We start from the raw sequence: 14,391 nt of genomic DNA on the forward strand, positions 1-14,391 counted from the left end.
CTCCTGAGTAGCTGGGATTACAGGCACCAACCACCAGGCCTGGCTAATTTTTGTATTTTTAGTAGAGATAGAATTTCACCATGTTGGTCAGGCTGGTCTGGAACTTCTGACCTCAAGTGATTTGGCCTCCCAAAGTGCTGGGATTATAGGCGTGAGCCACCATGCCTGGCCTCTTGAGTGATGTTTTTGTTTTTTGGGGTTTTTTTTAGTTTTACTTTATGTTCCAGGATACATAAGTAGAACGTACAGGTTGGTTACATAGGTATACATGTGCCATGGTGGTTTGCTGCACCTATCAACCCGTCATCTGGGTTTTAAGACCAGCATGCATTAGGTATTTGACCTAATGCTATTCCTCCCCACACCCCCTACCCCCCAACAGACCCTGATGTGTGTTGTTTCCCTCCCTTTGCCCATGTGTTCTCACTGTTCAACTCCCACTTATGAGTGAGAACACACACAGCGTTTGGTTTTCAATTCCTGTGTTAGTTTGCTGAGAATGATGGCTTCCAGCTTCATCCATGTCCCTGCAAAGGACATGATCTCATTCATTTTTATGGCTGCATAGTATTCCATGGTGTATATGTGCCACATTTTCTTTATCTAGTCTGTCATTGACTGGTATTTGGGTTGGTTCCAAGTCTTTGCTATTGTAAATAGTGCTGCAATAAACATATGTATGTGTCTATAGTAGAATGATTTATAATCTTTTAAGTATCTTAATTTTTTTTTTGAGACGGGGTCTTACTCTGTCACCCAGGCTGGAGTGCAGTGGCGTGATCTCGGCTCACTGCAAGCTTCGCCTCCCGGTTTCACTCCATTGTTCTGACTCAGCCTCCCGAGTAGCTGGGACTACAGGTGCCCACCACCATACCTGGCTAATTTTTTGTATTTTTAGTACAGATGAGGTTTCACCGTGTTAGCCAGGATGGTCTTGATCTCCTAACCTCATGATCTGCCCACCTCGGCCTCTCAAAGTGCTGGGATTACACGCATGAGCACCGTGCCCAGCAATCTTAAGTAATTGGAAACGCCATGTACTGTGACGGGGAAAGAAATCACCATGCCCGGGTGCACAGTTTCAGTTTAGATACTATAATATACATGTTGGGCATGGTGGCTCACATCTGTAAGTAATCCCAGCACTTTGGGAACCTGAGGCGGGTGGATTGCTTGAGCCCAGGTGTTCGAGATCAGCCTGTCCAACACAGTGAAACACCCGTCTGTACTGAAAACACAAAAAATTAGCTGGGCATGATGGTGTGGGCCTGTAATCCCAGCTACTTGGGAAGCTGAGGCGGAAGAATCACTTGAACCCGGGAGGCTGAACCCAGGAGGCAGAGGTTGCAGTGAGCGAAGATGGCGCCACTGCACTCCAGCCTGGGCATAAATAAATAAATACATACATACATACATACATACATACATACATACATACCATGCACCCACCCCACCACAAAGTAATATGGGGGAGGCTGCTGCTACTGGTATTTCTTTTTCTTTCTTTTTCAGGAGCCACTGGAATTTCAAAAGTTTAGGAACCAGACTTCATCTGTTGATTGTCTAGGTCACACCTCTATTTAACTGCCCACCACACACCCTTTCTAGGATCTATTAAAGGCATCCACAGGTCTGTTTCCCGAATTGTAAAGTCATTCTTTCGCAATTCAAATTATTATTACGTCATGTTTAAAATGCTTGACCGGCTTTCTTTTGCATTTGATAAAAGCAAAAATCCTCAACTTTGCCTAAAGGGCCTTGCAGCATTCATTTTCGCCCATCTCATCAGCCTCACAAAAGCTATTTTCCATCTTTTCTACTTCTTACACCTCCCTACGTTTTAGTGCCAGCCAAATGGCCTCTTTCAGTTCCTCTTGTACCAAGTTTTAAAAAATCATCATCTGTAGAGGCAAGGCCTGGCTATGTTACCCAGGATTGTCCTGAACTCCTGCCCTCAAGTGATCCTCCCACCTCTGCCTCAGAAGGTGCTTGGATTACAGGTGTGAGCCACCATGCTAAATTCTTTACGGTTGAGAGGCTCCACATTAGCTCTTCCTTCAGCCTTGAACTCTAACGGTGGAATTGATCCAACGAATGCCTCTTCATCCCTCAAATTCTGCCTGACGTCACTTCCTCAGGTGAACCTGAGTTCATAGGGTGGGGCACAATACCACAGGGCACGCTAGATGTACCCACTCATCCACTAAGATGCAAACTAATCCAAAGGGGAGTTTGTTCCTCTTTCAAGGGTAAAGGATGCTCAAGGACTCCACCCTGTGACCCCAGGCTATGGGAAGCAGTTGACCCTGCAAAGCTCTCCACTCTCTCACCATCTGGGAGGGGATGCTGTGCTGGTGAAGCTTTTAAAATCAACTTGCAGACTTACTTGGACCCTCAAGTTTGATCAAAAATGATACGACTTACTTGGACCCTCAAGTTTGATAAAAAATTATAAGAATCTGAAAAGATCTGCCGAGTGCAGTGGCTCATGCCTGTAATCCCAGCACTTTGGGAGGCCGAGGAGGGCGGATCACGAGGTCAGCAGATCGAGACCATCCTGGCTAACACAGTGAAACCCCTTCTCTACTAAAAATGCAAAAAAAATGGCCTGGCGTGGTGGCGGGCGCCTGTAGTCCCAGCTGCTTGGGAGGCTGAGGCAGGAGAATGGCGTGAACCCGGGAGGCGGAGCTTGCAGTGAGCCGAGATCGCGCCACTGCACTCCAGCCTGGGTGACAGAGCTACACTCGTCTCAAAAAAAAAAAAAAAAAAAATCTGAAAAGATAGCCAGGGGAATTAAATGTTGGTTGGGGTCAACTGGGCTCTCATCACAGAGGAGGGCGCCCCCAGCTCTCATAGTCTTCACACGGTCCCTGCACCCGGGGTCACAGAGCATGCGCAGAACCTTCCCACCCACTTCCGGAGGAACCGCCAATCACCGCGCAGGCTGAGCCCCGGGCAGGAAGCCGCGAACTTGGTGGGATTGGGGTTTGAGTACTTCCTCGCCGGTTAGGTGGCTCCTGTCTATCCTGTGGCCAGGGTTACCGATCTGTGTGCTTCAGGTGAGCTGAGAAAGCCGGAGGAAAGGCCCAGAAGGGTCTCGACAGGAGGCTTAACTGGGCAGGGGCTTCCTGAACATTCTCTGTGCCCAGACCTCCGAGTCGCTGCCTGCCCACGACTGGATCTCCTTATTCTCTGGCGAGGCTTTTGTGAGAAATTCAAGATTGTAGCGTTAGAATGGGGGTGGTGGGCCTGCATCAATCAAGCTTTCAATGTTACGATCCAAGTTAGGGTTTATGAAGTGGCCATGTTTCTTCAAAGAGTTAGTGTACGTGTTTGGGAGTGGGGTTTGGGGAGTTAAGGGAGTGAAGTGGTAGCTGCCAGTTGAGAACCCACCAGCCTACATCGCCTGCACCCTTGACCTATGTAAGCATCCGTTAATCCTCACAAGGGTCTTACAGGTACGAATTATTACTTCTACTTTGTAGATGAGGCGCATTAGGTGCAGGCATGTTAACAATCAGCCAGTATGATGACGGTTGAAACTGAGAGCTTGGAATCTACCACAGGTTTTATTTATTCCTTAAACAAGCTAGAGACATATTCCCACCAATAAGCTTGCTGCCTGATGAGGGATTTTTACACGTTAGGTAAAGAATTGCAGAGTAGCTGTAAAATCACATTATAACGGTGATATATGACATGATGGAGAGCTAGGCAAAAAACTCGAACTAGATCTTAATGGATCTTTTTGCTTTGTTTTCCTTAAAGCGTAGGTTCACAAAGTACATCATCTGGGAACTTAGGAAAAAAACAGCCCTACTGAATCAGAGGCTGGAGATGTGGCCCAAGCAATCTTATACCAAGACCTCCACGTTATTATAATGCAAGGTAAGATTTGAGAACTGCCTCCGTAAAGTAATAAAAGACCAGTGGAATGTTTTCACTTGGAAGATGAAAGGATTCTATTTGTATTTGAGAAGATCAATTTAGCTACAGACTTAAGAAATTGGAGGCACCATTGTGTATCTAGGAGAGAGACATAAGTGGTTTAAACGAGCGTGGTGACCATGCCTGCAGAGCTGTTGTGTTCACTTAATGTCCTGATTTTAAATAGTAGAGAAGACTGATTTGTGTGTATGCTTGGGGAAAGGAGGGCACAATGATACCTGGAGTGAATACCTGTCGTGTCCTTTGCCCCGTGCTAGAGTCCTTTTTTATACATGTTTTCTTAAAAATATATTTTTTCTTCTGATTTGACAATTTTTTGTAATGATGCTCTGCAGTTTACTAACTGTTGACATTGGGCAAGATTCTTAAAATTTCTTCAGCCTCAGTTTTTTCCAGTCTCTGAGTGTTTCACACGTCCGTGTGAAGAGATCACCAAACAGGCTTTGTGTGAGCAACATGGCTGTTTATTTCACCTAGGTGCAGGTGGGCTGAGTCCGAAAAAGGAGTCAGCAAAGGTAATGGGATTATCATGAGTTCTTATAGGTTTTGGTATAGGCGGTGGAGTTAAGAGCAATGTTCTGGGGGAGGGGGTGGATCTCACAAAGTACATTCTCAAGGGTGGGGAGAATTACAAAGAAACTTCTCAAGGGTGGGGGAGATTATAAAGAACATTGATCAGTTAGGGTAGGGTAGAAACAAATCACAATGGTGGAATGTCATCAGTTAAGCACTATTTTCACTTCTGCGGCTCTTCGGTTGCTTCAGGCCATGTGGATGTATACATGCAGGTTCCTGGGGATATGATGGCTTAGGTTGGGCTCAGAGGCCTGACACTGAACACCCTATGCAACCTCACCCCTATTCCCACGCACTTTCTGTCTTTCTTGCTCTGCTCAAAAGTACCCATTTGAAAGTATTTAGCAGGCCAGGCGCGGTGGCTCAGACCTGTAATCCCAGCACTTTGGGAGGCCGAGGTGGGTAGATCACCTGAGGCCAGGAGTTCAAGACTAGCCTGGCCAACATGGCGAAACCGTTCCACCTCTACTAGAAATACAAAACTTAGCCAGGTGTAGTGGCACATGCCTGTAATCCCAGCTACTCGGGAGGCTGAGGCAGGAGAATCACTTGAATCCAGGAGGTGGAGGTTACAGTGAGGCAAGATCGTGCCACTACCCCTCAGCCTGGAAGACAGAGTGGGACTCCGTGTGGGGGGAAAAAAAAAAGTGTTAAGAATTGGGAGTTACCATATCCTCGCTTAGTGTGGGATGGTGGGAAGAGCGGTTTATAAGAGACAGTATTCTTTATTTTCTTTCTTTCTCCTCTCTTTTATTCTTTTCCTTTCCTTTCCTTTTTCCTTTTTTTTTTCTTTTTTTTTCCTTTCCTTTCCCCTTCCCCTTCCCCTTCCCCTTCCCTTTCGTTGAGATGAGATTTTGCCATTTTGCTCAGACTGGCCTCGAACTCCTGGGCTCAAGGGATCTGCCCACCTTGCCTCCAAAGTTTTGGGATGACAGTTGTGAGCCACCATGCCCGGTCATTGTCCTTATTTTCTGTAGTTCTGTGTTCAAATTTTTCACAAGTTAAATGTACGCTAATCCTTGGATATACACAGGGTATTGGTTCCAGGGCACCCTGAAGATACCAAAATCCATGAATGCTCAAGACCAATGGATGCAGATTCTGCATCCCAGGAATACTGTATTTTCAATTGTATTCACAGTCAGTTGTGTTAGTGGATACTGAACTTGCTGATACAGAGGGCTGACTATTTAAAGTAAAGGATATATTTTAAAATCCTGAAATTTCTGTCTTACTCCAGAATTAGTATAGGAAAATTTCTGAAGCACACCACTACTACAGTGAACCTGTTGGAAGTTACTGCCTTTATCAATCATTTGAAGATTAGCAACCTTATAAGACATAACAACTTTTAGGTTAAATGTTAATGTGCTTTGGGTTTTTTTTTTAAACAGAATCTTGCTCTGTTGCCCAGGTTGGAGTGCAGTGACATGATCTCAGCTCACTGCAACCTCCACGTCCTGGGTTCAAGTGATTCTCCTGTCTCAGACTTCCAAGTACCTGGGATTACAGGTGTATGCCACCACACCCATACCCAGCTAATTTTTGTATTTTCAGTAGAAACAGGGTTTTACCATGAGGCCAGGCTGGTCTCGAACTCCTGACCTCAAGTGATCTGCTGCCTTGTCCTCCAAAAGTGCTGGGCTTACAGGTGTGAGCCAACATGCCTGGCCAAATGTGCTTTATATGCAAGTAAATATACGTATCTCTATATATATATGTATTTCATGTAATAAAATATAACATGGGATAATAGAATTATATGGATTCACCTAAATTTGTATGTGCTCTTGAGATTTTCTGAGATTGTCTTATAATACTTTTTATTTATTTTTATTTTTGAGACAGTTTTACTCTTGTCATCCAGGCTGGAGTGCAATGGCATGATCTCAGCTCACTGCAACCTCCGCCTCCCAGGTTGAAGTGATTCTCCTGCCTCAGCCTCCTGAGTAGCTGGGATTACAGGCACCTGCCACCATGCCCAGTTGATTTTTGTATTTTTAGTAGAGACAGGGTTTCACCATGTTGGCCAGGCTAGTCTCGAACTCCTGACCTCAGGTGATCCACCTGCCTGGGCCTCCCAAAGTGCTGGGATTACCGGTGTGAGCCACCGTGCCCAGCCTATAATACTTTTTACTGTATATGTGTTAAATGCCAAGTACTGTGGCAGGTGTCTTAATTTATTCATTTATGCTTAAAACGTAATATAGTATTTTTTCCTACTTTCTGAGAAGTGAAACTCAGAGAAATTAACTTGACCAAGTACATGTAACTAGTTAAGTGTTACCATTGGATGAATACCCAATTCTGTTAGGTATTGCTATCTGTCAATTTGTATTTTTTCTTTTTTCACCGTTGTAGTGTTGGATCAATAAGCCCATTTTAACCCGTTAAAATATTTGGGATATGTTGGCCAGGCACGGTGGCTCACACCTGTGATCCCAGCACTTTGGGAGGCCAAGGTGGGTGGATCACCAGAGATCAGGAGTTTGAGACCAGCCTGACCAACATGGTGAAACCCCATCTCTACTAAATAGAAAAATTAGCCAGGCACGGTGGTGCATGCCTGTAATCAGTACTTGGGAGCCTGAGGCAGGAGAATCACTTGAACCTGGGAGGCAGAGGCTACACTGTGCCAAGATTGCGCCATTGCACTCCAGCCTGGGTGACAGAGCAAGACTATCTCAAAAAAAAAAAAAAAAAAATTGTCACATGTAGTGGCACATACCTGTAATCCCAGCTACTCAGGAGGCTGAGGAAGGAGAATCTCTTGAACCCGGGAGGCGGAGGTTGCAGTGAGCCAAGATTGGGCCATTGCACTCCAGCCTGGGCGACAAGAGCGAAACTCCATCTCAAAAACAAAGGAAAGAAAATGAGATGGCACTCTTAACATCCTCCTCTACCACACACATGTATACACACAACCAGTAGATAATCTTCTGTTCCCTCCGGACAGAGTACCTTCTAGTGCTGTTCAGCTCCTGTCCTTCACTTCACTTTGGGAACTGATCTCTAGGCTCAGAATCCATCTTAACTTAGTTCCATGTTTTCCTCCTTAGGTTTATTCTGTTAATTCAGAGATTAATATCATTCAATACATCACATATGTAACATGTGGAAAAACTTGTGTCAACAAAAAAGACTGGTGAGCTTTTGATGGGATTATGTTGTATCTTTTTAGATTAATGTGGAGAAAACTGACATCTTAACACGTCAGCTAGCAGATATAACTGAGACAATGAATCTAGTCTGTTCCATCAATTTTTCTGTCATTAACTTGTCTGAAATGTGTAGTTTTCAATGTACATGTGTTTAGCATCCTTTGTCAGATTTGTCCTTAAGTATTTGATATTTTTATGTTGATTATTTCAATTCTAATTGTTCATTACTAGAATATAGAAATTGATTTTTGTGCATTAATCTTATTTCCTATTAGCTTGCTAAACTCACTTCTAGGAGCTCTTATGTAGATTCCATTGGATTTTCTGCAGAGGTAGTCATGTCATGGGCAAATAGAGACATCGATATTTCTTCCTGTGTAAGCTAGATCATTGATCATCCGTCTGTCTTTCTTTCTTTCTTTCTTTCTTTCTTTCTTTCTTTCTTTCTTTCTTTCTTTCTTTCTTTCTTTCTTTCCTTCTCTTTTCTTTTCTTTTCTTTTCTTTTCTTTTCTTTTCTTTTCTTTTCTTTTCTTTCTTTTCTTTCTTTTTTGAGATGGAGTCTCGCTCTGTTGCCTAGGCTTGAGTGCAATGGCCCTATCTTGGCTCACTGCAACCTCTGCCTCCCGGGTTCAAGCGATTCTCGTGCCTCAGCCTCCAGTGTAGCTGGGATTATAGGCTCCCACTACCACACCTGGCTAATTTTTGTGTTTTTAGTAGAGACGGAGTTTCACCATGTTGGCCAATCTGGTCTTGAACTCCTGACCTCAGGTGTTCTGCCCACCTCGGCCTCCCAAAGAGCTGGGATTACAGACGTGAGCCACTGCACCCAGCCCAAAAGCACAGTTTTTAAAAATCTAGGCTTATAGTTTCAATTATTGTTTACAAAATTTTTTTGATTTACAAATATTGCTTTATAACCATTCCTGCCAGCAAAAGTTCAGAAGCAGCCACTCTGAACTTTCCAGCTCCTTTATAGTCACCAAATCACATTCTAATAATACTTTTGGATTTTTTAGTTTGAAGTATTATGTCCCACTTTGGAAGATAAGAATTTGGAACAGCCTTCACCCAGTGGCCCTTCTAATAGAATTTATCATTTTTGTTTTAGAATATTTTCTCATATTTATTTTGATTATTTCAATACCATTGAAATAGAATTTATCATTTTTATTTTAAAATACGGTCTCACATTTATTTTGACTATTTGAATAACATTCATTTATCAGCCATGCATTGTGCAGTGATTGGCATTTTGTTTTTTCTATAACTGTTCCCTGTAGTAAATAATCTCATTGTCAGTATGCTTTGTTTTCCATGTTCTTAACCTTCTTTTTTTTTTCATTTAAAGTTTTAACCAAAGCTTCTATGTAAGATTACTTTATTTCTGCATCTTCTCAATTGTTTCTTTCTTGTTTTGCCCTTTTCTTTTCCTACTTGGCGAGATTTGACTTTCTTTTCAAGGATCTTTTTGCAGTCTTTGTCCAGATTTAGCCTAGTGATAACTACCTTACTGGCGTGAATGCCTACATGGACAGTTGTGCCATTAGCCTTTTCCCACTGCACCTGTTCAGTGTAGATGACGTATTTCTTCCTGTAAACCTGGACTGCTTTCCCAAGTTGCTGACCTTTATAGTGTCCTCATACAACCTGAACTTCATCATCCTATTGGATGGGCATGGATCAAACGTCGTACTTCTGTCTCAGCAATTTGGAAAGAAAGGAAGACAAAGTCTTCCTGTGACTGTGGGAAGGTGCATTGAAATGCCTTTTGCGGTTCTTGCTTCTGTCAGAAGTCACAAAGGCACTGAACTTCATTTTGGCCGCTCCCACTTCAGTGATGGCTGCAAAAGGAAAGAGCTCCATGTTCTTATTCTTAATTCGTTCCCAAACTGTCCCCTGCACTTGTCTGATTTCCTGAATTCATTTAAAGGCTTCTGGCTTTACACCATTTTCATCTTGCAGAATACTCTCAAGGAGCCGTCTAATCTGCAACGCAGGCACATTGGTTCACTAAGCCAGCTGCTCAGGTATCTTGAAGATATTCTTGGCATCTCTTGAATTGTTTTACCTGTTTTTATGTTTTTCCATTTGGAAGTTGGTTTCTTGTTTAATTGGAGCACATCCTTCAGTAGCTTTCTAATAAGGCTCATGGGAAATAAAGTTTTTGAGACCTTTGTTTTTTGTTTTTTCTTTCTTTGAGACGGAGTCTCGATCTGTTGCCAAGGCTCGAGTGCAGTAGCGTGATCTTGGCTCACTGCAAGCTCCGCCTCCCGGGTTCATGCCATTCTCCTGCCTCATCGTCCCGAGTAGCTGGGACTACAGGCGCCTACCACCACGGCCCGCTAATTTTTTTGTATTTTTAGTACAGTCGGGGGTTCATCATGTTAGACAGGATGGTCTCCATCTCCTGACCTTGTGATCCACCCACCTCGGCTTCCCAAAGTGCTGGGATTACAGGCATGAGCCACCATGCCCGGCCTCTGAAAATGTCTTTAGTCTATCCTGATATTTAATCAGAAGTTTTGCTGGGTCTGGAATTATAGTTTTGAGACAATTTACTCTTACATATTTGTAACCTTTTAAATTGAGAAATATATAGTTATATCTGCAATGTATTATGAAATACATGAGCATAAACAAATGTTCTATAAGCATGACATTTAGTCAGTTACACAAATTTGGTCAGGAACTTGCACCCAAAGTCAGCTGGCATTATAATGGATAAATTTAAGCTCCAGGTACTATTGCAATGCTTCAATTATTTTTATTTTTTATTTTTTTGAGATGGAGTCTAGCTCTGTTGCCCAGGCTGGAGTGCAGTGGCGTGATCTCTGCTAACTGCGGCCTCTGCCTCCTGGGTTTAAGCAATTTCTTGCACCTCAGCCTCCCAAGTAGCTGGAATTACAGACACGTGCCACCACACCTGGTCAATTTTTGTATTTTTTGGTAGAGTCAGGGTTTCACCATATTTCACCATATTGGTCTTGAACTCCTGACCTCAAGTGATCCACCTGCCTCAGCCTCCCAAAGTGCTGAGATTACAGGCATGAGCCCCCACGCCTGGCCAGTTATCTTAATCTTAACCCATCCAGAGAAAATTACATACCTCCTGGCTAAATTACAGTAATGAATTATAGTAGACATCAAAAATAGGATGACATTGGTGAAATGTGTTATTAGAGAAATATGGATTAACTGAAATATTTGAGGATCTGTGAACTGTGAATGCAGTGGCTTCCTTGGAGAAGAAAACAATCATAGTTTAAAGACAATCATTTTTGTAGGTGATAAAGGGTTTCATAAATGAAAAATATAATTGTGTATTTCCAGCATCCCTACTCTGCACTCCTCTTGCCAGTTTCTGGCTACTTAATATTCCACCACCAACCTTATGTCCCAAGAAATCATTGCTATAATATTCTTTTCCCTATTTCCCCTGCATAATCAGGCTTCTTCCTAATTGTTCTATCCCTCACTGATTGCCGAAACTAAGGCACTGAGGTAGTGGAAAGAGCATGCATTTGAAATCCCATACTAGGTCGGGCAGTTTGTGGCAGTTATCAATTTATTGCCTCTATTTTTATCTTTCAAAGAATCAGCTTTGGTTTTGTTGATTTTCTGTCTTGTTTCCAATTTCAATTTTATTGATTTCTGCTCTAATTTTTAGTTTCGTCCTTCTGTATGTTTTACATTGAAAAGCGTTACATTTGCTTTTTTTCTTTCTAGTTTCTTAAGGTAAAGGGTTAAGTTACTGATTTTAGATCTTCTTTTCTAATATATGTTATAAATTTAATGCTATAAATTTCCCTGGAAATACTGTATTTGTATTTTGCTCAAAATATTTAATTTTCCTGAGACTTACTCTTTGACCCAAGGGGTATTTAGAAGTGTACTAATTTTCACATATTTGCGGATTTCTCAGAGATTTTTCTATAATATCAACTTTAATTTTGTATGTTTCTATTCTTTAAATGTGTGAGGGTGTGTTTCATAGCCTATGATGTGGTTTATCTTGGTGAGTGTCTCATAGAAACTTGAAAAGAAGGCTGATTTTGAATTCTCTGTTTTTTGTTTTTATTAGAGACAAGATCTTAACTAATGTTGCCCAGGTTGGACTCAAACTCCTGGCTCCAAGTGATCCACCCACCTTGGACTTCAAAAGTGCTAGGATTAAGACAGGGCCTGGCTATATTGCCCAGGCTAGCATTCAATAGCTATTCACAGGCACAATCATAGCCCACTGCATCCCCAAACTCCTGGACTCAGGAGATCTTCCTGCCTCAGCCTCCTGAATAGCTGGGACTATAGGTACACACCACCATGCCTTGCTTCTCTGGGTTTAATCAACCATGTTTTAATGATTAAATTTTAATCTCTTCTATTAACTTTTTATTTATTTATTTTTTGAGACAGAGTCTCGCTCTGTCACCAGGCTGGAGTGTAGTAGTGCAATCTCGGCTTATTGCAATTTCCGCCTCCCAGGTTCAAGTGATTCTCCTGCCTCAGCCTCCTGAGTAGCTGGGACTACAAGTATGTGCCACCACGCCCAGCTAGGTTTTTGTTTGTTTGTTTGTTTTGAGATGGAGTCTCGCTGTGTCACCAGGCTGGAGTGCAGTGGTGCAATCTTGTCTCACTGCAACCTCAGCCTCTCAAATAGCTGAGACTACAGGCGCACACCACCATGCCCAGCTAATTTTTGTATTTTTAATAGAGACGGGGTTTCACTATCTTGGCCAGGATGGTCTTGATCTCTTGACCTCGTAATATGCCCGCCTCAGCTGCCCAAAGTGTTGGGATTATAGGCATGAGCCACCGCGTCCAGCCTAATTTTTGTACTTTTAATAGAAACTGGGTTTCACCATGTTGGCCAGGATGATATCTCTCTTGACCTCGGTCATCCACCTGCCTCGGCCTCCCAAAGTGCTGGGATTACAGGCATGAGCCATCGTGTCTGGCCTTATTGTATACATCTTTTAAAAACATCTTTTAGTGGTTCTTCCAGGGGTTTACAGTATACATTTGAAAATAATTTGAGGCCTCCTTTAAGTGAAATTATACTGTTTCCCTTTCAGTTTAAGAACCTTGTAATAATAGTATATTCCCAATTCTCACTGATTCTTTGTGGTCTTGTATTCATGCAATACTTTTACATATGCTGGAAAAATACTCTTTTTTTTTTTTGAGATGGAGTCTCACTCTGTCGCCCAGGCTGGAGTGCAGTGGCCCGATCTCAGCTCACTGCCAGCTCCGCGTCCTGGGTTCACGCCATTCTCCTGCCCCAGCCTGCAGATAGCTGGGACTACAGGTGCCTGCCACCATGCCCGGCTATTTTTTTTTTTTTTTTTTTTTTTTTTTTTTTTTTTTTAGAAGAAATAGAGTTTCACCGTGTTAGCCAAGATGGTCTCAGTCTGGTGACTTCGTGATCCACCTGCCTCGGCCTCCCAAAGTGCAGGGATTACAGGCGTGAGCCACCGTGCCTGACCTTATTATTGTTTTAAACAGCTAGTTATCTGTTAGAGCAATTACCTTTATTTTATGCACTTTATTTCTTTGTGTAAACACAAGTTTCTGACATCTATAATATTCCTTTGGCCTGAAGTACTTTAACATTCCTTGTAGTGTCTGCTTGATGGCAACAAATTCCCTCCATTTTATTTTTCTAAGTATTTTTCAATTACTTTTGAGAAATGTGCTAATCGGTTATAGAATTGTGAGTTGGCAAGATTTTTTTTTATTTACAGAAGTAACTATTATCTCCTTGATTTCACATTTTCTGATGAGAGGTCTGTTGTAATTCTTATCCTCCTTCCTTTGTCAGTAGTCATGCACTGCAAAACAGTGGTTCAGCCACTGACCACATACATGACGGTGGTCCTATAAGATTATAAAATCGCATTTTTACGGAAATTTTTTATGCTTACATATACTTAGATACACAAATAGCTGCCATTGTGTTATAATTTCTATAGTATTCAGTACAGTAATGTGCTGTACAGGTTTATAGCCTAGGAGCATTCACCTGTACCGTGTAGCTTACAGGCATAATAAGCTACACAACTGCAATCTAACATAACATACTCTGTGACGTTCACAGAATGATGAAATCATCCTATGACGTCCTTCTCAGAACATATTCCCGTAGTTAAGGCATGCATAGCAGTAATGTAGTTTTTTATTTGGACTGCCTTCAAGATTGTTTTTGATTTTAATTTTAAGCAGTTTGAATTTGATTGATACGTTCATATGTTTGGAGATATGTTGTCTTTTTTTCTTGTTTTGGGGGGGGTGTGTGTGTGTGTTTTGATACTCATCATGCTTGGTGTTCTCTGGACTTCTTGTTTCTGGAGTTTTAGTGTCTGTAACTAAATACTTGGCCATGATTTTTTATGAGTATTTCCTCTGTTTTTCTTTTTAAATTTTATTTATTTTTGCCTTCATTTCCTAGTGATGAGATTTCTTCTTTCTGAGATTCCAAGTGTCCGTAAATGACACTGTTTGATACTGTCCCACAGTTCTTGGTTTTTGTTTTTTATTCTTTTCACTTTATATTTCAGTTTGGGTAGTTTGTTTATCTGTCTTCAAGTTCACTGATTATTTCCCTCAGTGTATTGAGGGTACTAATGAGCCCATTGAAGGCATCTTCATCTCTTTTCTGTGGTTTTCACTGCTAGCATTTCTATCTGATTTTTTTTTTTTTTTTTTTTTT

The 14,391-nt window shown here is 42.0% G+C and overlaps 1 pseudogene; it reads right to left on the reverse strand.

The window, feature by feature from the left end:
• Nucleotides 1–9,063: 9,063 nt before the first annotated feature.
• Nucleotides 9,064–9,500, reverse strand: LOC105530286 (annotated as a pseudogene).
• Nucleotides 9,501–14,391: the final 4,891 nt, after the last annotated feature.

The sequence above is a fragment of the Mandrillus leucophaeus genome, unplaced genomic scaffold (assembly GCF_000951045.1).
Source record: "Mandrillus leucophaeus isolate KB7577 unplaced genomic scaffold, Mleu.le_1.0 Scaffold81, whole genome shotgun sequence".
Classification (NCBI taxonomy): Eukaryota; Metazoa; Chordata; class Mammalia; order Primates; family Cercopithecidae; genus Mandrillus; species Mandrillus leucophaeus.